Source organism: Musa acuminata, chromosome BXJ2-8 (genome assembly GCF_036884655.1).
Source record: "Musa acuminata AAA Group cultivar baxijiao chromosome BXJ2-8, Cavendish_Baxijiao_AAA, whole genome shotgun sequence".
Taxonomy (NCBI): Eukaryota; Viridiplantae; Streptophyta; class Magnoliopsida; order Zingiberales; family Musaceae; genus Musa; species Musa acuminata.
The window spans coordinates 33,256,830-33,265,566 of record NC_088345.1 but is presented as its reverse complement, the minus strand read 5'-3'; the positions used below and the strand labels follow the sequence as shown (position 1 = coordinate 33,265,566).

Below are 8,737 nucleotides of genomic sequence, written 5' to 3'. Positions count from 1 at the left end.
TTAACAAATATGAACAACATTTATAAAACCACAAGCTAAGTAATTTATACAATCAGAACTCCAACCATTTACCACAAGTTCATATCATCGTAAACTAGACTTAACATTCTGAAATTCCAAATAAGAGAGATCTTCTAACACTTTTACAAGGTATATCCATTTCGGTTCATCGACAACATTTCATTACATACAAAATATGCTTATACAACAATAACATAATACCCAACAAGACTTGCCCATAATTCAGAATAGCTATCCACTGCCTCAGCCCAATTCAAACATCTCAAAGAGTGACAAGCTGACCTGAAAGATTTATATAACAACAGAATGAGCTAAAAACAGCTCAGCAAGTAACAAAGCATATATAGCACCAGAAGGGACAGTTTCAAACAAACAAGATATCACAATGCAAGACAGAATCTAAGAGATTCAAGGATATCATCTCATTAGATACAGAATCGCAAATGTCATTTCATTCATAACATATTTGGTTCATAACAAATGGAGCATAGAGTAATTGTAGCATATCAATAGCTTATGAGATGATCCGGAGCATATTAATGGCAAATATGACATTTCAGAATATATCAGTTCATAGCAAATTGAGCACAGAGTAATTGGAGCATATCAATAGTGTATGAAATGTTCCGGAGCATATCAATGACATATGGAATATTTCGAAGCGTAACAATAACAAATGAAATATTTCAGAGCATATCAAAGGCGTATGAAATGTTTCAGAGCATATCAATGAACAATGAAACATTTCGGATCATATCAATGGCATATGGACCATTTCGAAGCATATCAAAGAACGAATACGAAATAGAAGATCAGACGTCATACCCTAGCATAGTGCATGTGAGGTTTAACTTAGTGGTGGCTCCACGCCGTGATGAGTTCTCGACCCCATCCACGGGTAGCCCTTTCCTACTCGAGCCCTCTCACCCTACCCAAGTGCTAGGTCGACTCTGAATTTCATATCAAACAGATAGAAGGTGAAGTGGGATTCCAAACATAATATGATCTATTCATTTCTGAATGACCACCAAACATAATCTAGAGCATCGCGGGCTCTAAGCACATACCCTTTACCATTTCTGGCAAAGGTCCAAATAATCCCACAAACACCAGAGTACAAAAGGGTATTGTGAATAATAAATTGGGACATATCGGAAGCACATACGGAACAACGAAATGTACATGTGCTTTTATGAAACATTACGATACAAATTAATTTCCAAAGGAATGAAACCAGAATATGTGAAATCGACTAAAGCTCGATTTATAGTAGAATTCAAGAGGCAGATTGAACAAATAATTCAAACCATCAATTGTGCTCCAATATACTCAAGAAAGCTATCAAAAGATAGGTTTATGAGTCTATATTCTGATCAAATAAGTTTTGTTCCAATCAGAGGTCAATACATGAAGTTATAACCATAACAAGGTAGAAAGGTCAGAATCTCAGAAGTTGCACAGATTCGAATCGTTACGTCTAAACAAGAGATATATCAAATGCAAAGCTAGAACAATTTAATGTTCCTCATATTCAAAGCAAATGTAGAGATAAAATTGCAGTAAGGAAAGATCAGGACACTTGCAATAGGAAAGATTAGAACAATAACAGGAGAAACGATTGGGAAACATGCCTTTCAATGATTTTGATCTGAAGATCCAAAGGTGTCAGCCCAAATCCTTCTACTTTTCCTCCGTGTTCTCTCCCTGTTTTGTTTTCTATATGTCTTCTCTTTTTCCTCCACAACTACAGCTCATGCAGAACATAGAGGCATAGTCACCTGCTCTCTCTTACTCTTATTCCTATGTTTTCTTTTTCAAACACAGCTGTCGCAGCCATCGCCGCTGCCACTACCACAGTCGTAGCCATGACCGCAGCCTCTTCTTCCTCCCCTGCTCTGTTTCCTCTCCTTCTCTTCTAGCTGCAGATGCCACTGCCGTAGCTGCCTCCCCTTCTCCTCTTCCTCTCTTCTTCCCTTTTCCTTTCTCTTCTTCTTCCTTTCCTTCTCTTCTTTCCCAGCTGCACTGCCGCTGCCTCTTCTTTCTCCCCTGCTCATCTTCCTCTCCTTCTTCTCTTCCAACTGCAGCTACCATCGCCGCAGCTGCAGCCCCTTCTTCCCCTTCTCTTCTTCCTCTCCTTCCCTTCTTCCATCCTCTTCCTCTTTCCCTGCCACAGTTGCAGCTGCCGCAGCCGCAGCTGCTTCTTTCCCTTCTCCTCTTCCTTCTCCTTCCTTTCTTCTTCTTCTCTTCTTCCTCACCTTCTCTTCCTCTCCTTCTCTTCCAGCTGCAGCTGCCACCGCCGCAGCCGCAGCTCCTCCTTTCCCTTCTCTTCTTCTCCTCTTCTTCTTACCTCCTCCTCTCCAGCGTCACACACACCCTCTCCTCTATTTCCTCTGCAGGAAATAGAGGTATCAAAACCTGTTCTCCTGCTTCCTCTTCTTCTTCTCTTCCTCTTCTTCTTCTTCTCCTCTTCGAATGCCTCACACCTCTCCTCTGTTTCCACCTGCGGAAATAGAGGTGCTGCAGCCCTAGCTGCTGCCACCTCTCGCTCCTCTCCCTCTTCCCTCTCTTTTCCCTCTTCTTCTCCTTCTTCCTTCTCCTTCCTTTCTTCTTCTTCTCTTTTTCCTCACCTTCTCTTCTAGTTGCAGCTGCCACCGCCGCAGCCGCAGCTCCTCATTTCCCTTCTCTTCTTCTCCTCTTCTTCTTCCCTTCTCCTCCCCAACGTCACACACACCCTCTCCTTTGTTTCCTCTGCAGGAAACAGAGGTATCACAACCTCTTCTCCTGCTTCCTCTTCTTCTTCTCTTCCTCTTCTTCTTCTTCTCCTCTTCGAACGCCCCACACCTCTCCTCTATTTCCATCTGCAGGAAATAGAGGTGTTGCAGCCCTAGCTGCTGCCACCTCTCGCTCCTCTCCCTCTTCCCTCTCTTTTCCCTCTTCTTCTCCTTCTCTTCTTCTCCTCTTCCCTTTTCCTCCCCAACGCCACACACCTCCTCACTGCAGCCTTGCCGCAGCTATCCTCCTCTCTTCTTCTTCTTCTTCTTCTCTTCTCCCTCTTCTTCCTCTACTTCTCTTCTTCTTCTCCGCACGCCCCACAGCTCCTCTCTCAGCTCATCTCTCTGTTTCGGGAACAGAGAACGTGGGAGGCGGTGGGATAAAACCGAAATTTTTGGTTTTCTTTATTTTTTTCTTTTTGCAACTTAACACTTTAGTCCTTGAAATTTCTATATTTACATATAGGTCCTCCAATTTATATAAAAATCCATATTAATAATTTTCAAAAATGAGGGATATTACACTCTCCCCTCCTTAAAAGAAAATTTAGTCCTCTAAATTGATCATAGCTCAATTGATGAAAGGATGAGGATTATGATATCTTTATTTCCTCCTCTTGCTCTCAAATAATTTCATCAATACAATATAATGATACAATTATCCAAGAATGACTGAAATATTCTCCTCCTTGATCCTCAATAGACGGTAACCCGACCTTTAATCAATTTCTAAAAATACTTACGCACCCTGCAGTTTATCAAGCAAGTCGTTACTTCAGAAAATATTCGTTTTTGATAGTCACCTGATTCAACTATCTATAATCAATACAAAGCCTTAATGTTCCATCCTTCTTTTTAACAAACCCTGGAACACCCCATGATGAAATATTAAACCAAATAAAATCCTTATTTAATAGTCCTTGTAGTTGCTTTTTCTAATTTCATTTACTCAAATGATGTCATTCTGTAGAGAGGCTTAGATATTGGGATTGTCCCAATGACCAAATCAAAAGCAAAGTCACGTTTTGGAGGTAATTCGTGCAATTCATCCTGGGATACATTAGGCAATGAGATAAATCATGTCCAATACTCTCAAAATAAAAGATCAGCTGAACAAATATGCAAAAAGTGATCATTTGTTATATAATAATCTATACTGGTATGATAAGAAGATAGTCAATCCATACCAAGTATAATATCAAAGTTCTAAATCTCTAGGAGAACTAAATCAGCAAAAGTTCAAGTTCTCCAATAAAAATCAGACAAGAGGACCAGATTCAAGTTCGTTATCAAAGAATCTCCAATGATCATATTTTATATATATCACATAATGCAGTGGTCTAGGTTGAATGCCCAAGTGATAAGCAACATGTTACAAATCAAATCGTAGATAGGAACCATGGTCAAACAAATATTTGCATTCTTTCAAAAACATGCATAATACCTTCGATCACTAATTCAGAAGTTTTAGAATCATATTGAATGATAGCATACACTCTGACATGGGCTGATGATTTAAGAGGCAGTGACTCTTTCTTCTTGTTCAATGGACAGTCTTTTATTTCATGATCCAACTTTCCATAAGCAAAATAGACTCTAGTCACCCGAAAACACAAACTTGTGTTATAATTTAACTTGCAATTCACACGTGATTGAGTCTTTTATGGTGACTTCCCATTTCAAATCCAAATGTCTTGATCTTCTTGTTATTACTTTCTGATTCATTTTTAATCATATTTTTATTGGTAAACTTGTCCTTATCATTCTTGCCACTGATCTTCAAAAATTCTTTTCATTGTTTCCATTAATGATCAGCCTCTACTTCCAATATAAGGTGGCAAAAGAAATCTTTCGATCATCAGAACAATTTTGTACATCAAATATCTTCTCCGTTTGCATCATCCCTTTTTCTACCACCAATGAAATTAGGTGCACCATGCTTCTGCTACGCCACTCTGATTCAATATCCCCGATTACCCCTTTCATCCCACTTAATTAATCAAAACCAGAGAAAGTAGGAGGACCAAATTACCTCATCATCCTTGATTCCTAAAATACATCGAAGAAAATTTCCACCAATCACTATAGTTCACTAGACCTCAATATATTTTGCACGTCAATATATCAAATATTTCAGTGATCCTCAAATCATGGTCTGATACCACCTTTGTCACGCCCCTCAAAATATCCATGATATTAAAATTTTCAACACAAACCAATCCAGGATCCAAACTCACATTTGGGGATACTGAAAAACATTCTATCAAATTCACATCTATAAAACCTGTGCAGTTTAAATCATATATCACATCACTCGATAATTCACATTTATGACAACCCAAGCCAACTTAACAAATATGAACAACATTTATAAAACCACAAGCTAAGTAATTTATAAATCAGAACTCCAACCATTTACCACAAGTTCATATCATCGTAAACTAGACTTAACATTCCGAAATTCCAAATAAGAGAGATCTTCTAACACTTTTACAAGGTATATCCATTTCGGTTCATCGACAACATTTCATTACATACAAAATATGCTTATATAATAATAAAATAATACCCAACAAGACTTGCCCATAATTCAGAATAACTCTCCACTGCTCAGCCCAATTCAAACATCTCAAAGAGTGACAAGCTGACCTGAAAGATTTATATAACAACGGAGTGAGCTAAAAACAGCTAAGCAAGTAACAAAGCATATATAGCATGAGAAGGGACAGTTTCAAACAAACAAGATATCACAATGCAAGACAGAATCCAAGAGATTCAAGGATATCATCTCATTAAATACAGAATCACAAATGCCATTTCATTCATAACATATTTGGTTCATAACAAATGGAGCATAGAGTAATTGGAGCATATCAATAGCGTACGAGATGATCCGGAGCATATTAATGGCAAATAGGACATTTCAGAATATATCAGTTCATAGCAAATGGAGCACAGAGTAATTGGAGCATATCAATAGCGTATGAAATGTTCCGGAGCATATCAATGACATATGGAACATTTCGAAGCGTAACAATAACAAATGAAACATTCGGAGCATATCAAAGGCGTATGAAATGTTTCGGAGCATATCATTGACAAATGAAACATTTCCGAACATATCAATGGCATATGGACCATTTCGAAGCATATCAAAGAACGAATACGAAATAGAAGCTCAGACGTCGTACCCTAGCATATTGCATGTGAGGTTTAACTCAGTGGTAGCTCCACGCCGTGATGAGTTCTCGACCCCATCCACGGGTAGCCCTTTCCTACTCGAGCCCTCTCACCCTACCCAAGTGCTAGGTCGGCTCTGAATTTCATATCAAACAGATAGAGGGTGAAGTGGGATTCCAAACATAATATGGTCTATTCATTTCTGAATGACTACCAAACATAATCTAGAGCATCGCGGGCTCTAAGCACATACCCTTTACCATTTCTGGCAAAGGTCCGAATAATCCCACAAACACCAGAATACAAAAGGGTATTGTGAACAATAAATTAGGACATATTAGAAGCACATGCGGAACAACGAAATGTACATGTACCTTTATGAAACATTACGATACAAATTAATTTCCAAAGGAATGAAACCAAAATATGTGAAATCGACCAAAGCTCGATTTCTAGTAGAATTCAAGAGGCACATTAAACAAATAATTCAAACCATCAATTGTGCTCTAATATACTCAAGAAAGCTATCAAAAGAAAGGTTTATGAGTCTATATTCTGATCAAATAAGTTTTGTTCAAATCAGAGGTCAATCCATGAAGTTATAACCATAACAAGGTAGAAAGGTCAGAATCTCAGAAGTTGCACAGATTCGAATCGTTACGTCTAAACAAGAGATATATCAAATGCAAGGCTAGAACAATTCAATGTTCCTCATATTCAAAGCAAATGTAGAGATCAAATTGCAATAAGAAAAGATCAGGACACTTGCAATAGGAAAGATTAGAACAATAATAGGAGAAACGATTGGGAAACATGCCTTTCAATGATTTTGATTTGAAGATCCAAGGAAGGTGTCAGCCCAAATCCTTCTACTTTTCCTCCGTGTTCTCTCCCTGTTTTGTTTTCTATATGTCTTCTCTTTTTTCTCCACAACTGCAGCTCATGCAGAACATAGAGGCATAGTCACCTGCTCTCTCTTACTCTCATTCCTATGTTTTCTTTTTCAAACACAGCTGTCGCAGCCATCGCCGCTGCCACTACCACAGTCGTAGCCACGACCGCAGCCGCTTCTTCCTCCCCTGCTCTGTTTCCTCTCCTTCTCTTCCAGCTGCAGCTGCCACTGCCGTAGCTGCCTCCCCTTCTCCTCTTCCTCTCTTCTTCCCTTTTCCTTTCTCTTCTTCTTCCGTTCCTTCTCTTCTTTCCCAGCTGCTCTACCGCTGCCTCTTCTTCCTCCCCTGCTCATCTTCCTCTCCTTCTTCTCTTCCAACTGTAGCTACCATCGCCACAGTCGCAGCCCCTTCTTCCCTTTCTCTTCTTCCTCTCCTTCCCTTCTTCCTTCCTCTTTCTCTTTCCCTGCCACAGCTGCAGCTGCCACAGCCGCAGCCACAGCTGCTTCTTTCTCTTCTCCTCTTCCTTCTCCTTCCTTTCTTCTTCTTCTCTTCTTCCTCACCTTCTCTTCCTCTCCTTCTCTTCCAGCTGTAGCTGCCACCGTCGCAGCCGCAGCTCCTCCTTTCCCTTCTCTTCTTCTCCTCTTCTTCCTCCCTCCTCCTCCTCGGCGTTACACACACCCTCTCCTCTGTTTCCTCTGCAGGAAACAGAGGTATCAAAACCTGTTCTCCTGCTTCCTCTTCTTCTTCTCTTCCTCTTCTTCTTCTTCTCCTCTTCGAATGCCCCACACCTGTCCTCTGTTTCCACCTGCGGAAATAGAGGTGCTGCAGCCCTAGCTGCTGCCACCTCTCGCTCCTCTCCCTCTTCCCTCTCTTTTCCCTCTTCTTCTCGTTCTTTCTTCTCCTTCCTTTCTTCTTCTTCTCTTTTTCCTCACCTTCTCTTCCAACTACAGCTGCCACTGCCGCAGCCGCAGCTCCTCCTTTCCCTTCTCTTCTTCTCCTCTTCTTCTTCCCTTCTCCTCCCCGACATCACACACACCCTCTCCTCTGTTTCCTCTGTAGGAAATAGAGGTATCACAACCTCTTCTCCTGCTTCCTCTTCTTCTTCTCTTCCTCTTCTTCTTCTTCTCCTCTTCGAACGCCCCACACCTCTCCTCTGTTTCCATCTGCAGGAAACAGAGGTGCTGCAACCCTAGCTGCTGCCACCTCTCGCTCCTCTCCCTCTTCCCTCTCTTTTCCTTCTTCTTCTCCTTCTCTTCTTCTCCTCTTCCCTTTTCCTCCCCAACGCCACACACCTCCTCGCTGCAGCCTTGCCGCAGCTATCCTCCTCTCTTCTTCTTCTTCTTCTTCTCTTCTCCCTCTTCTTCCTCTACTTCTCTTCTTCTTCTCCGCACTCCCCACAGCTCCTCTCTCAACTCATCTCTCTGTTTCGGGAACAGAGAATGTGGGAGGCGGTGGGATAAAACCAAAATTTTTGGTTTTCTTTATTTTTTTTTTTTTGTAACTTAACAGTTTAGTCCTTGAAATATCTATATTTACATATAGGTCCTCCAATTTACATATAAATCCTTATTAATAATTTTTAAAAGTGAGGGATATTACAGATATGGATAAGGGGGGTTTGGTCTGGGCTCCATAGGGCTAGGAGGCAACTTAGCCAAATCGTTGTTGACGTACTTATTGTATTGGTTGCTCTTCCTCTTGGATTTTTGATTGGCCTGAGCTGTAATAGGTGGTCTAGGCAACCTATCATCACGCTTCAAGTACGTCTCATAGTCGATCAACTTATCATAAAGTTCTTCGAATGATATTGGTGAGTCGCGTGCCCGAAATGCTGTTGTCAGTTCTTTGTACTCGCCTCCTAGGCCATTGAGGATA

General features: G+C 40.7%; 1 long non-coding RNA gene across 1 annotated transcript; it reads right to left on the bottom strand.

Annotated features, from left to right (window-relative positions):
* Window positions 1-8,515, bottom strand: LOC135619387 (uncharacterized). Its single transcript, XR_010489384.1, has 2 exons — window positions 6,790-8,515; window positions 1-5,441 (listed from the first exon to the last, which is right to left on the bottom strand). It is a non-coding gene; the product is annotated as an uncharacterized LOC135619387 (long non-coding RNA).
* Window positions 8,516-8,737: the final 222 nt, after the last annotated feature.